This window comes from Durio zibethinus, chromosome 8 (assembly GCF_047325235.1).
Source record: "Durio zibethinus cultivar Kanyao isolate XHJ-2024 chromosome 8, ASM4732523v1, whole genome shotgun sequence".
Classification (NCBI taxonomy): domain Eukaryota; kingdom Viridiplantae; phylum Streptophyta; class Magnoliopsida; order Malvales; family Malvaceae; genus Durio; species Durio zibethinus.
The window spans coordinates 28,462,731-28,478,588 of NC_143169.1; positions in this window are offsets into that span (position 1 = coordinate 28,462,731).

Consider the following 15,858-nt stretch of genomic DNA (forward strand, 5'->3'; position numbering starts at 1 on the left):
CAGAATAATTTGAAATAGATAATTGTTCTAATATTGTTAACTATTTGAATTGGTTCAACTAACATATTTATTTTTTAAATCTTTTACTTATTAATTTTTGTAATATTATTAAATTAGTATTATTTTAATTTGAATAAGGCTGTATTAAAAGAAACAATTGTTTTATAAAAAAATAAAGATCATAATGATTTGAGATAAATAATAGTTCAAATAGTCATAACTATTTGAATTGTTTCAAAAAATAGATTTAGTTTTAAATCTCTTATTAATTTTCAAAATATTAATAGATAAATATTATTTTATTCTAAATAATTTTGCATAAATAGAAACAATTGTTTTATAACAAAATAAAAGGTCATAACAACTTGAAATAGATAATTGTTCAAATGGACATGACTATTTGAACTTATTTGATAAACAAATTTATTTTTTAAATCTCCTACATATTAATTTTTAAAATATTAATAAATTAGTATTCTTTTATTCCAAATAAACTTGTATGAATAGAAATAATTGTTTTATGACAAAACAAAAGATCCTAACTATTTGAAATAAATACTTGTTCATCCAGTCATAACTATTTGAACTTGTTTAGTAAATAGATTTATTTTTTTTAGATCTTTTACTTATTAATTTTTAGAATATGAATAAACTAGCATTATTTTATTTCGAATACACATGTTTGAACAGAAACATTGGTTTATGACAAAACAAAAGGTCATAACTATTTGAAATAAATAATTGTTTAACTAATAATAACTTTGAATGTGTTTTATGACAAAATAGTCTTAACTATTTGACCTAGTTTGACAAACACATTTATTTTTTAAATCTCTTACTTATTAATTTTTGAAATATTATTAAATTAGTATTATTTTAATCTAAATAAGCTAGTACGAAAAGAAACAATTTTTTTGTGACAAAATGAAAAGCATAACGATTTAAGATAGATAATTATTCAAATAGTCATAACTATTTGAACTGTTTCAGTAAATAGATTTAGTTTTTAAATCTCTTATTAATTTTCAAAATATTAGTAGATTAGTATTATTTTATTTTGAATAATTTTGCATGAACAGAAACAATTATTTTATGACAAAACAAAAGATCATAACAATTTGAAACAGATAATTATTCAAATGGACATGATTATTTAAACTTGTTTGGTAAGCAAATTTATTTTTTAAATCTCCTACCTATTAGTTTTTAGAATATTAATAAATTAGTATTATTTTATTTTGAATAAACTTATGTTAATAGAAACAATTGCTTTATGACAAAACAAAAGATCATAACTATTTGAAATAAATGATTGTTCAAATAGTTATAACTATTTGAACTTACGCGGTAAACAAATTTATTTTTTAAATCTTTTACTTATTAATTTTTGGAATATTAATAAAATAGTATTATTTTATTTCAAATATGCTTGTATGAACAAAAAAAATTGGTTTATGATAAAACAAAAGGTCATGACAATTTGAAATAGATAATTGTTCAAATAGTCATAACTATTTGAATGTGTTCAGAAAATAGATTTATTTTTTAAATTTTTACTTATTAATTTTTGAAATATTAATATATTTCTATTATTTTATTCAATATAAGCTTGTATGAACAAAAACAATTATTTTATGACAAAACAAAATGTCATAATGATTTGAAATAGATAAATTTTCAAATAGTCATAACTATTTGAACTTGTTTAGTAAATAAATTCATTTTTTAAATCTCTTTCTCATTAATTTTTAGAGTATTAATAAATTAGTATTATTTTATTTTAAATAAGCCTATATGAAATGATACAATTGTTTATGATGAAACAAAAGGTCATAGCAATTTGAAATAGATTATTATTCAAATAATTATAACTATTTAAACTTATTCAGTAAACATATTTATTTTTAAAATCTTATACTTATTAACTGTCAAAATATTAATAAACTAATATTATTTTAATCCGAATAAGCTTGTATGAACAAAAACAATTGTTTTATGGCAAAACAAAAGGTCATAATGATTTGAAATAAATATTAATTCAAATAGTCATAACTATTTGAACTTATTTGATAAACAGATTTATTTTTCAAATATTTTGCTCATTAATTATCTAAATGATAATAAATTTGTATTATTTTAATTGAAATAAGCTTATAAGAATAGCAAAAATTATTTTATGATAAAATAAAAGGTTATGGCGGTTTGAAATAGATAATTGTTCAAATAGTCATAACTATTTAAACTTGTTCGATAAACAAATTCAGTTTTTAAGTCTTTTATTTATTAATTTTTAGAATATTAATAAATTAGAATTATGTTATTTTGAATAAGTTTGTATGAACAGAAACAATTATTTTGTGACAAAATAAAAGGTCATAATGATTTGAAATAGATAATTATTCAAATAGTCATAACTATTTGCACTGGTCAGGCGAACAGATTCATTATTTAAATCTGTTACTTATTAATTTTTAGATTATTAATAAATTAGCATTACTTTATTCCAAATAAGATTGTATCAATAGAAATAATTATTTTATGACAAAACAAATCATCATAACGATATGAAATAAATAATTATTTAAATTGTTATAACTAATTGAACTAGTTTGGTAAACAAATTTATTTTTTAAATCTCTTATTAATTTTCAAAATATTAATAAATCAATATTATTTTATTTTAAACAAACTTATATGAACAAAAACATTTGTTTTACGACAAAACAAAAGTACATAATTATTTGAAATGGATAATTATTCATATAGCTTTAACTATTTGAACTGGTTCAACAAACAAATTTATTTTCAAATCTCATAATTATTAATTTTCATAATATTATTAGTTTAATATTATTTTATTTCGAATAAGCTTGTATGAACATAAAAAATTGTTTTATGACAAAACAAAAGGTTATAACCACTTGAAATATATAATTGTTCAAATAGTCATAATTATTTGAACTGGCTCAGTAAACAAAAAATCTCCTACTTATTAATTTTTGAAATATTAATAAATTAGTATTTTTTATTCTAAATAGGCTTGTATGATGAAAAACAATTGTTTTATGACAAAACAAAAGTTCAAAATGATTTGAAATAGATAATTGTTCAAATGGCCATAACTATTTGAATTGATTGAATAAATTGATTTATGTTTTAAATTTCCAAATTTTCAATTTTTGAAATATTAATAAAGTAATATTATTTTATTTTGGATAAAGTTTTATGAAATGAAACAATTATTTTATGATAAAACAAAAGGTCATAACGATTTTAAAATGATAATTGTTCAAATAGTCATAGTTATTTAAACTTGTTTGGTTAACAGATTTATGTTTTTAAATTGCTTGCTTATTAATTTTTTGAATGTTAATAAAATAATATTATTTTTATTTAGAATAAGTATGTACGAATTGAAACAATTATTTTATAACTAAACAAAAGGTCAAAACGATTTGAAATAGATAATTGTTCTAATAGTCATAACTATTTGAACTGATTTGATAAATATATTTATTTTTTATATCTCTTATAAATTTTAAAATATTATTAGTTTAGCAATATTTTACTTTGAATAAGTTTGTATAGACAGAAACAATTGTTTAATGACAAAACAAAGATCATACCAATTTGAGATAGATAATTATTCAAATACTCATAACTATTTGAATTGTCTAGTAAACAGATTTAGTTTTTAAATCTCTTATTAATTTTTAAACTATTAATAAATTAGTATTATTTTATTCTGAATAATTTTGTATGAATAGAAACAATTGTTTTATGACAAAACAAAATATCATAACGATTTAAAATAACTAATTATTTAAATATTCATAACTATTTGAACTTAATAGTTAAACAAAATTATTTTTTAATCTTTTACTTATTAATTTTTGGAATTTTAATAAATTATCATTTTATTCTGATAAGCTTTTATGAATAAAAACAATTGTTTTATGGTAAAACAAAAAGTCATCACTCTTTGAAATAGATAATTGTTCAAATAGCCATAACTATTTGAACGTGTTCAAAAAATATATTTATTTTTTATATTTTTACTTATTAATCTTTGGAATATTAGTAAATTCATGTTATTTTATTCAAAATAAGCTTGTATGAATAGAAACAATTATTTTGTGGTGAAACAAAAGCTCATAATGATTTGAAATAAATAATTGTTCAAATAGTCATAACTATTGAACTTGTTTAGTAAACAGATTCATTTTTTAAATCTCTTACTCATTAATTTTTGAAATAGTAATAAGTTAGTATTATTTTATTTTGAATGAGCCTATATGAATTGATACAATTATTTTATGACAAAATAAAAGGTCATAATGATTTGAAATAGATAATTATTCAAATAGTTATTACTATTTGAACTTGTTCGATAAACATATTTATTTTTTTATATCTTTTACTTATTAATTTTCAAAATATTAACAAATTAATATTATTTTAATTTGAATAAGCTAGTATGAACAAAAGTAATTGTTTTATGACAAAACAAAAGGTCATAACAATTTGAAATAAATAATTGTTCAAATAATCATAACTATTTGAAATTATTCAGTAAATAGATTTGAGATAAGCTTGTATGAATAGAAAAAATTATTTTATGGCAATACAAAAGGTTATAGTAAATTGAAATAGATAATTGTTCAAATAGCCATAACTATTTGAACTTGTTTAATAAACAAATTCATTTTTTAAATCTCTTATTAATTTTTAAAATATTAATAAATTCGAATAATGTTATTCCAAATAAGCTTGTATGAACAGAAACAATTATTTTGTGACAAAATCCTTATGACCTTTTCTTTTGTTGTAAAATAAATATTTTTGTTTATATAAGTTTGATCAAAATAAAAAAATACTAATCTATTAATATTTCAAAAATTAATAAGAGATTTAAAAAATAAATTTATTTATCAAATCAGTTCAAATAGTTATAACTATTTGAGGAATTATTTATTTCAAATTGTTATGACTTTTTATCTATCATAAAATAATAGTTTCTATTCATACAAGCTTCTTTGGATTAAAATAATACTTATTTATTAATATTTTGACAATTAATAAGTAAAATTTTTTTAAAATAAATATATTTACTAAACTTGATCAAATAGTCATGACTATTTGAATAAATATCTATTTCAAACCATTATGATCTTTTCTTTTGTCATAAAAAAATATATTTCAATTCATATAAAATTATTTGAAATAAAGTATTACTATGTTATTAATGTTTTGAAAATTAATAATTAAGAGATTTAAAAAATGAATATATTTACCGAACAAGTCTAAATAATTATAACTATTTCAACAATTATCTATTTGAAATCGCTATAACCTTTTGTTCTATCATAAAATGATTTTTTTATATTTATACAAGCTTATTTCAAATAAAATAATAAAAATTTACAATTAATAAGTAAAATATTTAAAAAATAAATTTGTTTATCGAACAAATTCAAATCTTTATGACTATTTGAACAAATTTTTATTTTAAATTATTATGACCTTTTGTTTTGTCATAAAACAATTGTTTTTGATTATGTAAGCTTATATAGATTAAAATAATATTAATTTATTAATATTTCAATAAATAATAAGTAAAAGATTTAAAAAATAAATATGCTTACTGAACAAGTTCAAATAGTCATGACTATTCAAATAATTATCTATTTTAAATCATTGTGACTTTTTGTTTTGCAATAAAATGATTGTTTCAGTTTATATAAGTTTATTCAAAATAAAATAATACTAATTTATTAATATTCCAAAAATTAATGAGTAAGAGAATTAAAAAATGAACATGTTTACTGAACATGTTCAAATAGTTATGACTATTTGAACAATTATCTATTTCAAAATATTATGAACTTTTTTTTTGTGATAAAACAATTGGTTTTGTTCATGCAAGCTTATTTGAAATAAAATAATATAAATTTATTAATATTTCAAAAATTAATAAGTAAAAATTTTAAAAATAAATATGTTTTTTAAACACATTTGAATAGTTATAACTATTTAAAGAATTATCTATTTCAAGTCATTATGACCTTTTTGTTTTGTCATAAATTAATTGTTTCTATTCATAAAAGCCTATTCGAAATAAAATAATACTAATTTATTAAAATTCCAAAAATTATTAAATAAAAGATTTAAAAAATAAATTTATTTACCAAGCAAGTTTAAATAGTTATGACTATTTGAACAATTATTTATTTCAAATTGTTATTATCTTTTGTTTTGTCATAAAACAATTGTTCTATTTATACAATTTTATTCGAAACAAAATAATATTAATATATTAATATTCTAAAAATTAATAAATTGGAGATTTAAAAAATAAATTTGTTAATCGAACAAGTTCAAACAGTCATGTTCATTTGAACTATCATCTATTTCAAATCATTATGACATTTTGTTTTGTTGTAAAACAATTGTTTCTATTCATACAAAATTATTAAGAATAAAATAATACTAATTTTTTAATATTTTAAAAATTAATAAAAATTTTAAAAACTAAATCTATTTATCGAACCAGTTCAAATTGTTAAGATTTTTGTTTGGTCATAAAACAATTGTTTTGTTCACACAAGCTCATTTGGAGTAAAATATTGCTAAATTAATAATATTCTAAAAATTAATAAGTAAGAGATATAAAAAATAAATATGTTTGCCGAACCAATTCAAATAGTTAAGATTATTAGAGCAATTATCTATTTTAAATCATTGTGACCTTTTGTTTAGTCATAAAATAATTTTTTTAAGTTCATACAAGCTTATTTGAAATAAAATAATACGAATTTATTAACATTCAAAAAATTAATACCAAAAAATTTTAAAAAATAAATTTGTTGATGGAGTAAGTTTAAATAGTTATGACTTTTTAAATAATTATCTATTTAAAATAAATATACCTTTTGTTTTATCATAAAACAATTTTTTCAGTTCATAAAAATTTATCTAAAATAAAATAATACTACTTTATTAATAGTTCAAAAATTGATAAGTTAGAAATTTAAAAAATAAGTCAATTTATCAAATCGATTCAAATAACTATTGCCTTTCAAATAATTATCTATTTCAAATTATTACAAACTTTTGTTTGTCATAAAACAATTAGTTTTCATCATATAAGCCTATTCAGAATGAAATAATACTAATTTATTAATATTCAAAAAGTAATTTGTAGGAGATTTAAAAAATAAATCTATTTACTATATTAGTTCCTATTTGAACATTATCTATTTCAAATCGTTACAACCTTTATTCTATTATAAAATAAATTTTCAGTTCATATAAGCATATTCATAATAAAATAATACTAATTTAATAATATTTCAAAAATTAATAACTAAGAGATTTAAAAAATAAATCTGTTTGTCAAAGCGGTTTAAACAATTAAGACTATATGAACAATTATCTATTTCAAATCATTATGAATTTTTGTTTTGTCATAAAACAATTGTTTCAGTTCACACAAGCTTGTTCAAAATTAAATAATACTAATTATTAATATTCTAAAAATTAATAAGTGATTTAAAAAATAAATCCATTTACCAAATCAGTTCAAATAATTATGGCCATTTCAACAATTATCTATTTCCAAAATTGTTATTACGTTTTGTTTGTCATGTAACAATTATTTTTTATCATACAAGTTTATTCAGAATAAATAATACTAATTTAGTAATCTTTAAAAATTTAATAAGTATAAGATTTAACAAATAAATCTATTTATCAAATTAGTTTAAATAATTATAACTATTTGAATAATTGTATACTTCAAATCATTCTAACCTTGTGTTCTGTCATAAAACAATTACTTTTGTTCATACAAGTTTATTCAAATGAAATAATACTAATATAATAATAATCTAAAAATTAATAACTAAGAGATTTAAAAAATAAATTTTTTTGCCGAACTAATTCCAATAATTAAGACTATATGAACAATTATCTATTTCAAATCACTTTTATTTTGTCATAAAATAATTTTTCAATTCATACTAGCTTATTCATAATAAAATAAAATGAATTTATTAATATTTTAGAAATTAATATGTAAAGGATTTAAAAAATAATTTTGTTTACTTAACTAGTTCAAATAATTATGAATATTTGAACAATTATCTATTTCAAATTGTTATGACCTTTTGTTTTGTCATAAAAAAAAATGTTTTTATTCATATAAGTTTGTTTGGAAAAAAAATACTAATATACTAATATTCAAAATTAATAAGAGGTTTAAAGAAATAAATCTATTTATCGAACCATTTCAAATAGTTATGACAATTTCAGCAATTGTTTCTTTCAAATTGTTATGACCTTTTTTTGTTATAAAATAATAGTTTTTATTCATACAAGCTTGTTCGGATTAAAATAATACTAATTTATTAATATTTCAATAATTAATAACTAAAAATTTTTTAAAATAAATATGTTTATCGAACTAGATCAAACAGTTGCGATTATTTGAATACATATCTATTTCAAATTGTTATGACCTTTTGTTTTGTCATAAAAAAATTATGTCAGTTCATATAAGCTTATTCAAAATAAAATAATATTAAGTTATTAATATTCCAAAAATTAATAATTAAGAGATTTAAAAAATGAATTGTTTACTGAACAAGTTTGTCTATTTCAACAATTTATCTATTTGAAACTACTATAACCATTTGTTTTGTCGTAAAATGATTTCTTCTGTTCATAGAAGCTTATTTTGAATAAAATAATACTAATTTATTAATATTAAAACAATTAATAAGCAAAAGATTTAAAAAATAAATATGTTTACCAAACAAGTTCAAATCTTTATGACTATTTGAACAATTATTTATTTTAAATTGTTATGACTCTTTATTTTGTCATAAAAGAATTGTTTTTGTTCATACAAGCATATTTGAAATAAAATAATATTAATTTATTAATATTTCAACAATTAATAAGTTAAAGATTTAAAAAATAAATATATTTTTCGAACAAGTTCAAATAGTCATGACTATTTAAATAATTATGTATTTCAAATCATTGTAACCTTTTGTTTTATAATAAAACAATTGTTTTAGTTCATATATGTTTATTTGAAATAAAATAATACTAATTTATAAATATTCCAAAAATTAATTAGAAAGAGAATTAAAAAATGAATTTATTTATCGAATATGTTCAAATAGCTATGACTATCTAAACAATTATCTATTTTAAAACATTATTACCTTTTGTTTTTCCATAAAATAATTGGTTATGTTCATGCAAGCTTATTTTGAATAAAATAATATAAAGTTATTAATATTTCAAAAATTAATAAGTAAAAATTTAAAAAATAAATATATTTTCTGAACACGTTCAAATATTTATGACTATTTGAAGAATTATCTATTTCAAATCATTATGACCTTTTGTTTTGTCATAAATCAATTGTTTTTGTTCATAAAAGCTTATTCGGAATGAAATTATACTTATTTATTAAAATTCCAAAAATTATTAAATAAAAAATTTTAAAAATAAATTTGTTTACTAAAAGAGTTTAAATAGTTATGACTATTTGAATAATTATTTATTTCAAATTGTTATAATATTTTGTTTTGTCATAAAACAATTGTTTCTACTTATACAATTTTATTTGAAATAAAATAATACTAATTTATTAATATTCTAAAAATTAATAAGTTGGAGATTGAAAAATAAATCCGTTAATCGAATAAGATCAAATAGTCATATCCATTTGAACTATCATTTTTTTCAAATTGTTATGACATTTTGTTTTGTCATAAAACAATTGTTGATTCATACAAAATTATTCAAAAGAAAATAATACTAATTTTTTAATATTTCAAAATTTAATAAGAAATTCAAAAACTAATCTGTTTATTGAACCAATTCAAATTATTATGATCTTTGTTTTGTCATAAAGCAATTGTTTCTATTTATACAAGCTTATTCGGAGTAAAATATTGGTAAATTAATAATATTTTAAAAATTAATAAGAGATTTAAAATATAAACATGTTTGACAAACCAATTCAAATAGTTAAGACTATCAGAACAATTATCTATTTCAAATTGTTCTAACCTTTTGTTTAGTCATAAAATAATTTTTTCAGTTCATATATGCTTGTTTGAAATAAAATAATGCTAATTTATTAACATTTAGAAAATTAATACATAAGAAATTAAAAAAATAAATCTGTTCATCAAACAAGTTCAAATAGTTATGACTGTTTAAACAATTATCTATTTAAAATAAATATGACCTTTCGTTTTATCATAAAACCATTATTCCAATTTATAAAAGCTTATTTGAAATAAAATAATATTACTTTATTAATATTTCAAAAATTGATAAGTTAGAGATTTACAAAATAAGTCAGTTTGTCAAATTGGTTCAAATAATTATGGGCATTTGAACAATTATTTAGTTCAAATTGTTATGAAAATTTTGTTTTGTCATAAAAAAATTGTTTTTATCATACACAACTATTTGAAATAAAATAATACTAATTTGTTAATATTTCAAACATTTATAAGTAGGAGATTTAAAAAATAAATCTTTTTACCGAACCAGTTCCAGTTTGAACAATTATCTATTTCAAATTGTTATAACCTTTCGCTTTATTATAAAATAATTGTTTTAGTTCATATAAGCTTATTTGAAATAAAATAATACTAATTTAATAATATTCCAAAAATTAATAAGTAAGAGATTTAAAAAATAAAATTGTTTGCTGAAGTGATTTAGAACAATTATATATTTCAAATCATTATGACTTTTTGTTTTATCATAAAACGATGATTTCAGTTCATACAAGCTTATTCGAAATAAAATAAAACTAATTTACTAATATTTCAAAAATTAATAAGTAAGAGATTTAAAAAATAAATCTATTTACGAAACTAATTCAAATAGTTATAACTATTTGAACAATTGTAAACTTCAAATCGCTATAACCTTTTGGTTTGTCATAAAACAATTATTTTTGTTCATACAAGTTTATTTGAAATAAAATAACACTAATCTAATAATATTCCAAAAGTTAATTACTAAGAGAATTAAAAAATAAATTTGTTTGCCGAGCAAGTTCAAATATTTAAAACTATATAAACAATTATCTATTTCAAATCGTTATGACTTTTGTTTTGTCATAAAAGAGGTTTGTTTGAATTCATACTAGCCTATTTGGAATAAAATAAAATGAATTTACTAATATTTCAAAAAATAATAAATAAGATATTTAAAAAATAATTCTATTTACCTAACTAGTTCAAATAATTATGACTATTTGAAGAATTATATATTTCAAATCATTATGACCTTTTGTTTTGTTTACCTAACCATCTTGGTTTGTTCGAAATAAAGTAATAATAGTCTATTAATATTTCAAAAATTAATAAGTGATTTAAAAAATAAATTTATTTATCAAACTAGTTTAAATATTTATGACTATTTGAGCAATTATTTATTTAAATTGTTAGGACTTTTTGTTCTATTATAAAATAATTGTTTCTATTCATACAAGCTTATTTGCATTAAAATAATACTAATTTATTAATATTTCGACAATTAATAAGTCAAAAATTTTAAAAATAAATATATTTATTGAACTAGACCAAATAATCATGACTATTTGAATAATTATCTATTTCATATCGTTATGACTTTTTGTTTTGTCATAAAAGAATTATTTCAATTCATATAAGCTTATTCAAAATAAAATAATACTAATTTATTAATAATCCAAAAATTAATAATAAAGAGATTTAAAAAATGAATCTGTTTACTAAACATATTTAAATAATTATAATCATTTGAATAATTATCTATTTGAAATAGCATAACCTTTTGTTTTGTAAAAAAAAATTTTCTATTCATTCAAGCTTATTTCAAATAAAATAATATAAATTTGTTAATATTAAGCCAACTAATAAGTAAAAGATTTAAAAAATAAATCTGTTTACTAAATAAGTTCAAATCGTTATGACTATTTGAGTAATTATTTATTTCAACTTGTTATGATTTTTTGTTTTGTTATAGAACAATTATTTATGTTCATACAAGTTTATTCGGATTAAAATAATATTAATTTCTAAATATTTTGACAATTAATAAGTAAAAGATTTAAAAAATAAATACATTTATTGAATAATTTCAAATAGTCATGACTATTTGAATAATTATCTATTTCAAATCATTATGACCTTTTCTTTTACAATAAAACACTTGTTTCAGTTCATATAAGCTTATTTGAAGTAAGATAATACTAGTTTATTAATATTCCAAAAATTAATGAGTAAGAGAATTAAATAAAATATATATTTACCAAATAAGTTCAAATAGTTATGATTATCTGAATAATTTTCTATTTCAAAACACTATAACTTTTTTGCTTTGTCATAAAACAATTGGTTCTGTTCATGCAAACTTATTCCAAATAAAATATTTTAAATTTATTAATAATCCAAAAATTCATAAGTAAAATTTTAAAAAATAAATATGTTTTCTAAACATGTTCAAATAGTTATGACTATTTGAAGAATTATCTATTTCAAATTGTTATGACCTTTTTTTTTTGTCATAAACTAATTGTTTCTATTTGTAAAACCTTTTTTTGACATAAAATAATACAAATTTATTAAAATTCCAAAAATTAATAAGTAAAAGATTTAAAAAATAAATTTATTTGTCGAGCAAGTTCAAATAGTTTGACTATTTGAACAATTATTTATTTTAAATCGTTATGATCTTTTGTTTTTTCATAAAAAAATTGTTTCTATTAATATAATTTTATTTGAAATAAAATAAAACTAATTTATTAGTATTCTAAAAATTAATAAGTTTGAGATTTAAAAAATAAATCTGTTTACCAAACAAGTTCAAATAGTCATGTCCATTTGAACTATTTTCTATTTCAAATCATAATGACAGTGTTTTGTCGTAAAATAATTGTTTTTATTCATGAAAAATTATTCAAAATAAAATAATACTTATATATTAAGATTTTGATAATTAAAAAGAGATTTAAAAACAAAATCTATTTACTAAAACAATTCAAATATTTATGACTATTTGAACAGTTATCTATCTCAAATCTTTATGATCTTTATTTTGTAAAAAAATAATTGTTTCCTTTCATACAAGCTTATTTGGATTAAAATAATACTAATTAAATAATATTCCAAAAGTTAGTAAGTAAGAAATTTAAAAAATAAATGTATTTGTCAAACTAGTTCAAGTAGTTAAGACTATTAGAATAATGATCTATTTCAAATTGTTTTAACTTTTTGTTTAGTCATAAAATAATTATTTCAGTTCATACAAGCTTATTCAAAATAAAATAATACTAGTTTATTAACATTCAAAAAAGTAATGAGCAATACATTTTAAAAAAATAAATATGTTTGCCAAACAAGCTGAAATAGATTTGACTATTTGAACAATTATCTGTTTAAAGTCGTTATGACCTTTTGTTTTGTCATAAAACAATTGTTTAAGTTCATAAAAACTTATCTGAAATAAAATAATACTAATTTATTAATATTTCAAAAGCAATAAGCAAGAGATTTAAAAATTGAAATTGTTTTTTGAACCACTTCAATAGTTATGACTATTTGAACAAATATCAATCTCAAATCATTATGATCTTTCTTTTTTCTCATAAAACAATTGTTTTTGATCATACAAGCTTATTCAAATAAAAATAATACTAATTTAATAATATTCTAAAATTAATAAGAGGTTTAAAAAAAAATGTGTTTGCCAAATCAGTTCAAATAGTTACAACTATTAGAATAGTTATGACTATTTCAACAATTATCTATTTAAAATCATTATGACCATTTGTTTTATCATAAAAGAATTCTTTTAATTCATAAAAGCTTATCCAAAATAAAATAATACTACTTTATTAATATTTCAAAAATTAATAAGAAAAAAATTTAAAAAATAAATCAGTTTATCGAATCAATTCAAATAATCATGGCCATTTAAATAACTATCTATTTTAAATCATTATTACCTTTTGTTTTATCATAAAACAATTTTTTTCAATGTACAAGCTTTTTTTAAATAAAATAATACTAATTTATTAATATTTCAAGAATTAATAAGAAATTTAAAAAACAAATCAATTTATTAAATCAATTTAAATAGTTATGACTATTTGAACAATTATCTATTTCAAATTTTTATAACCTTTGTTCTATCATAAAACAATTTTTCTACTCATACAAGCTTATTCGGAATAAAATAATAATAATTTAGTAATATTCTAAAAATTACTAACTATAAGATTTAAAAAATAAATTCATTTGTCGATCTAGTTCAAACAGTTAAGACTATATGAACAATTATTTATTTCAAATTGTTATAAACTTTTGTTTTGTCATAAAACAATTATTTCAGCTCATACAAGCTTATTCGAAATAGAATAAAATTAATTTATTAATATTTCAAAAATTTATAAGTAAGGGATTTAGAAAATAATTCTATTTACAAAACGAGTTCAAATAGTTAATTGCACAATTATCTATTTTAAATCGTTATTATATTTTGTTTTGTCATAAAACAATTATTTTTGTTAATATAAGTTTGTTCTAAATAAAATAATACTAATTTATTAATATTTAAAAAATTAATCAGTAAGAGATTTAACAAGTAAATCTACATGCCAAACAATTTCAAATAGTGTTTACTATTTGAATAATTATCTATTTCAAATCATTATAACCTTTTATTTTGTCATCAAACAATTGGTTCTATTTATATTATTTCATTAGAAATAAAATAATGCAAATTTAATAATATTTCAAAACTTAATAACCAAGAAAATTAAAAAATAAATTTAATTGCTGAACCAATTCAAATAGTTAAGACTATATGAGTGATTATCTATTTCAAATCGTTATGACCTCTTCTTTTGTCATAAAACAATTATTTTCTTTGTACAAGCTTATTCGGATTAAAATAATACTAATTTCATAATATTTCAACTAATAAGGAAGAGATTTAAAAAATAAATTTGTTTACTGAATCATTTCAAATAGTTAAGACTATTAGAATAATTATGTACTTCAAATCGTTTTGACTTTTTGTTTAGTCATAAAACAATTGTTTCATTTCATACAAGCTTATTCAGAATAAATTAATGATAATTTATTAACATTTAAAAAATTAATAAGAAAGAGATTTAAAAAATAAATATGTTTGTTGAGCAAGTTCAAATAGTTATTATTATTATTTGAACAATTATCTATTTAAAATCATTATAACATTTTTATTTGTCATAAAATAATTGTTTCAATTAATACAAGCTTAAATGGAATAAAATAATATTAATTTATTAATATTTCCTAAATTAATAAGAAATTAAAAAAATAAATATGTTTACCAAATCAGTTAACATAATTATGGCCATTTGAATAATTATCTATTTCAAATCATTATGACGTTTTATTTTGTCATAAAACAATTATTTTTGATCATACAAGCTTATTCAAAATAAAATAATACTAATTGATTAATATTTCAAAAATTAATAGGTAACAAATTTAAACAATAAATCTGTTTACTGAACCAATTCAAATAGTTATGACTAGTTAAACAATTATCAATCTCAAATTGTTAAAATCTTTGTTTTTTTGTAAAAAATTGTTTCTAATCATAGAAGTTTATTCGGTTAAAAATAATACTAATTTAATAATATTTCAAAAATTAATAAGAGATTAAAAAAAATGTATTTGTTGAACAAGTTCAAATAGTTAAAACTATTAGAATAATTATCTATTTCAAATCGTTCAAACCTTTTGTTTAGTCATAAAATATTTGTTTCATGTCTTAGAAGCTTAT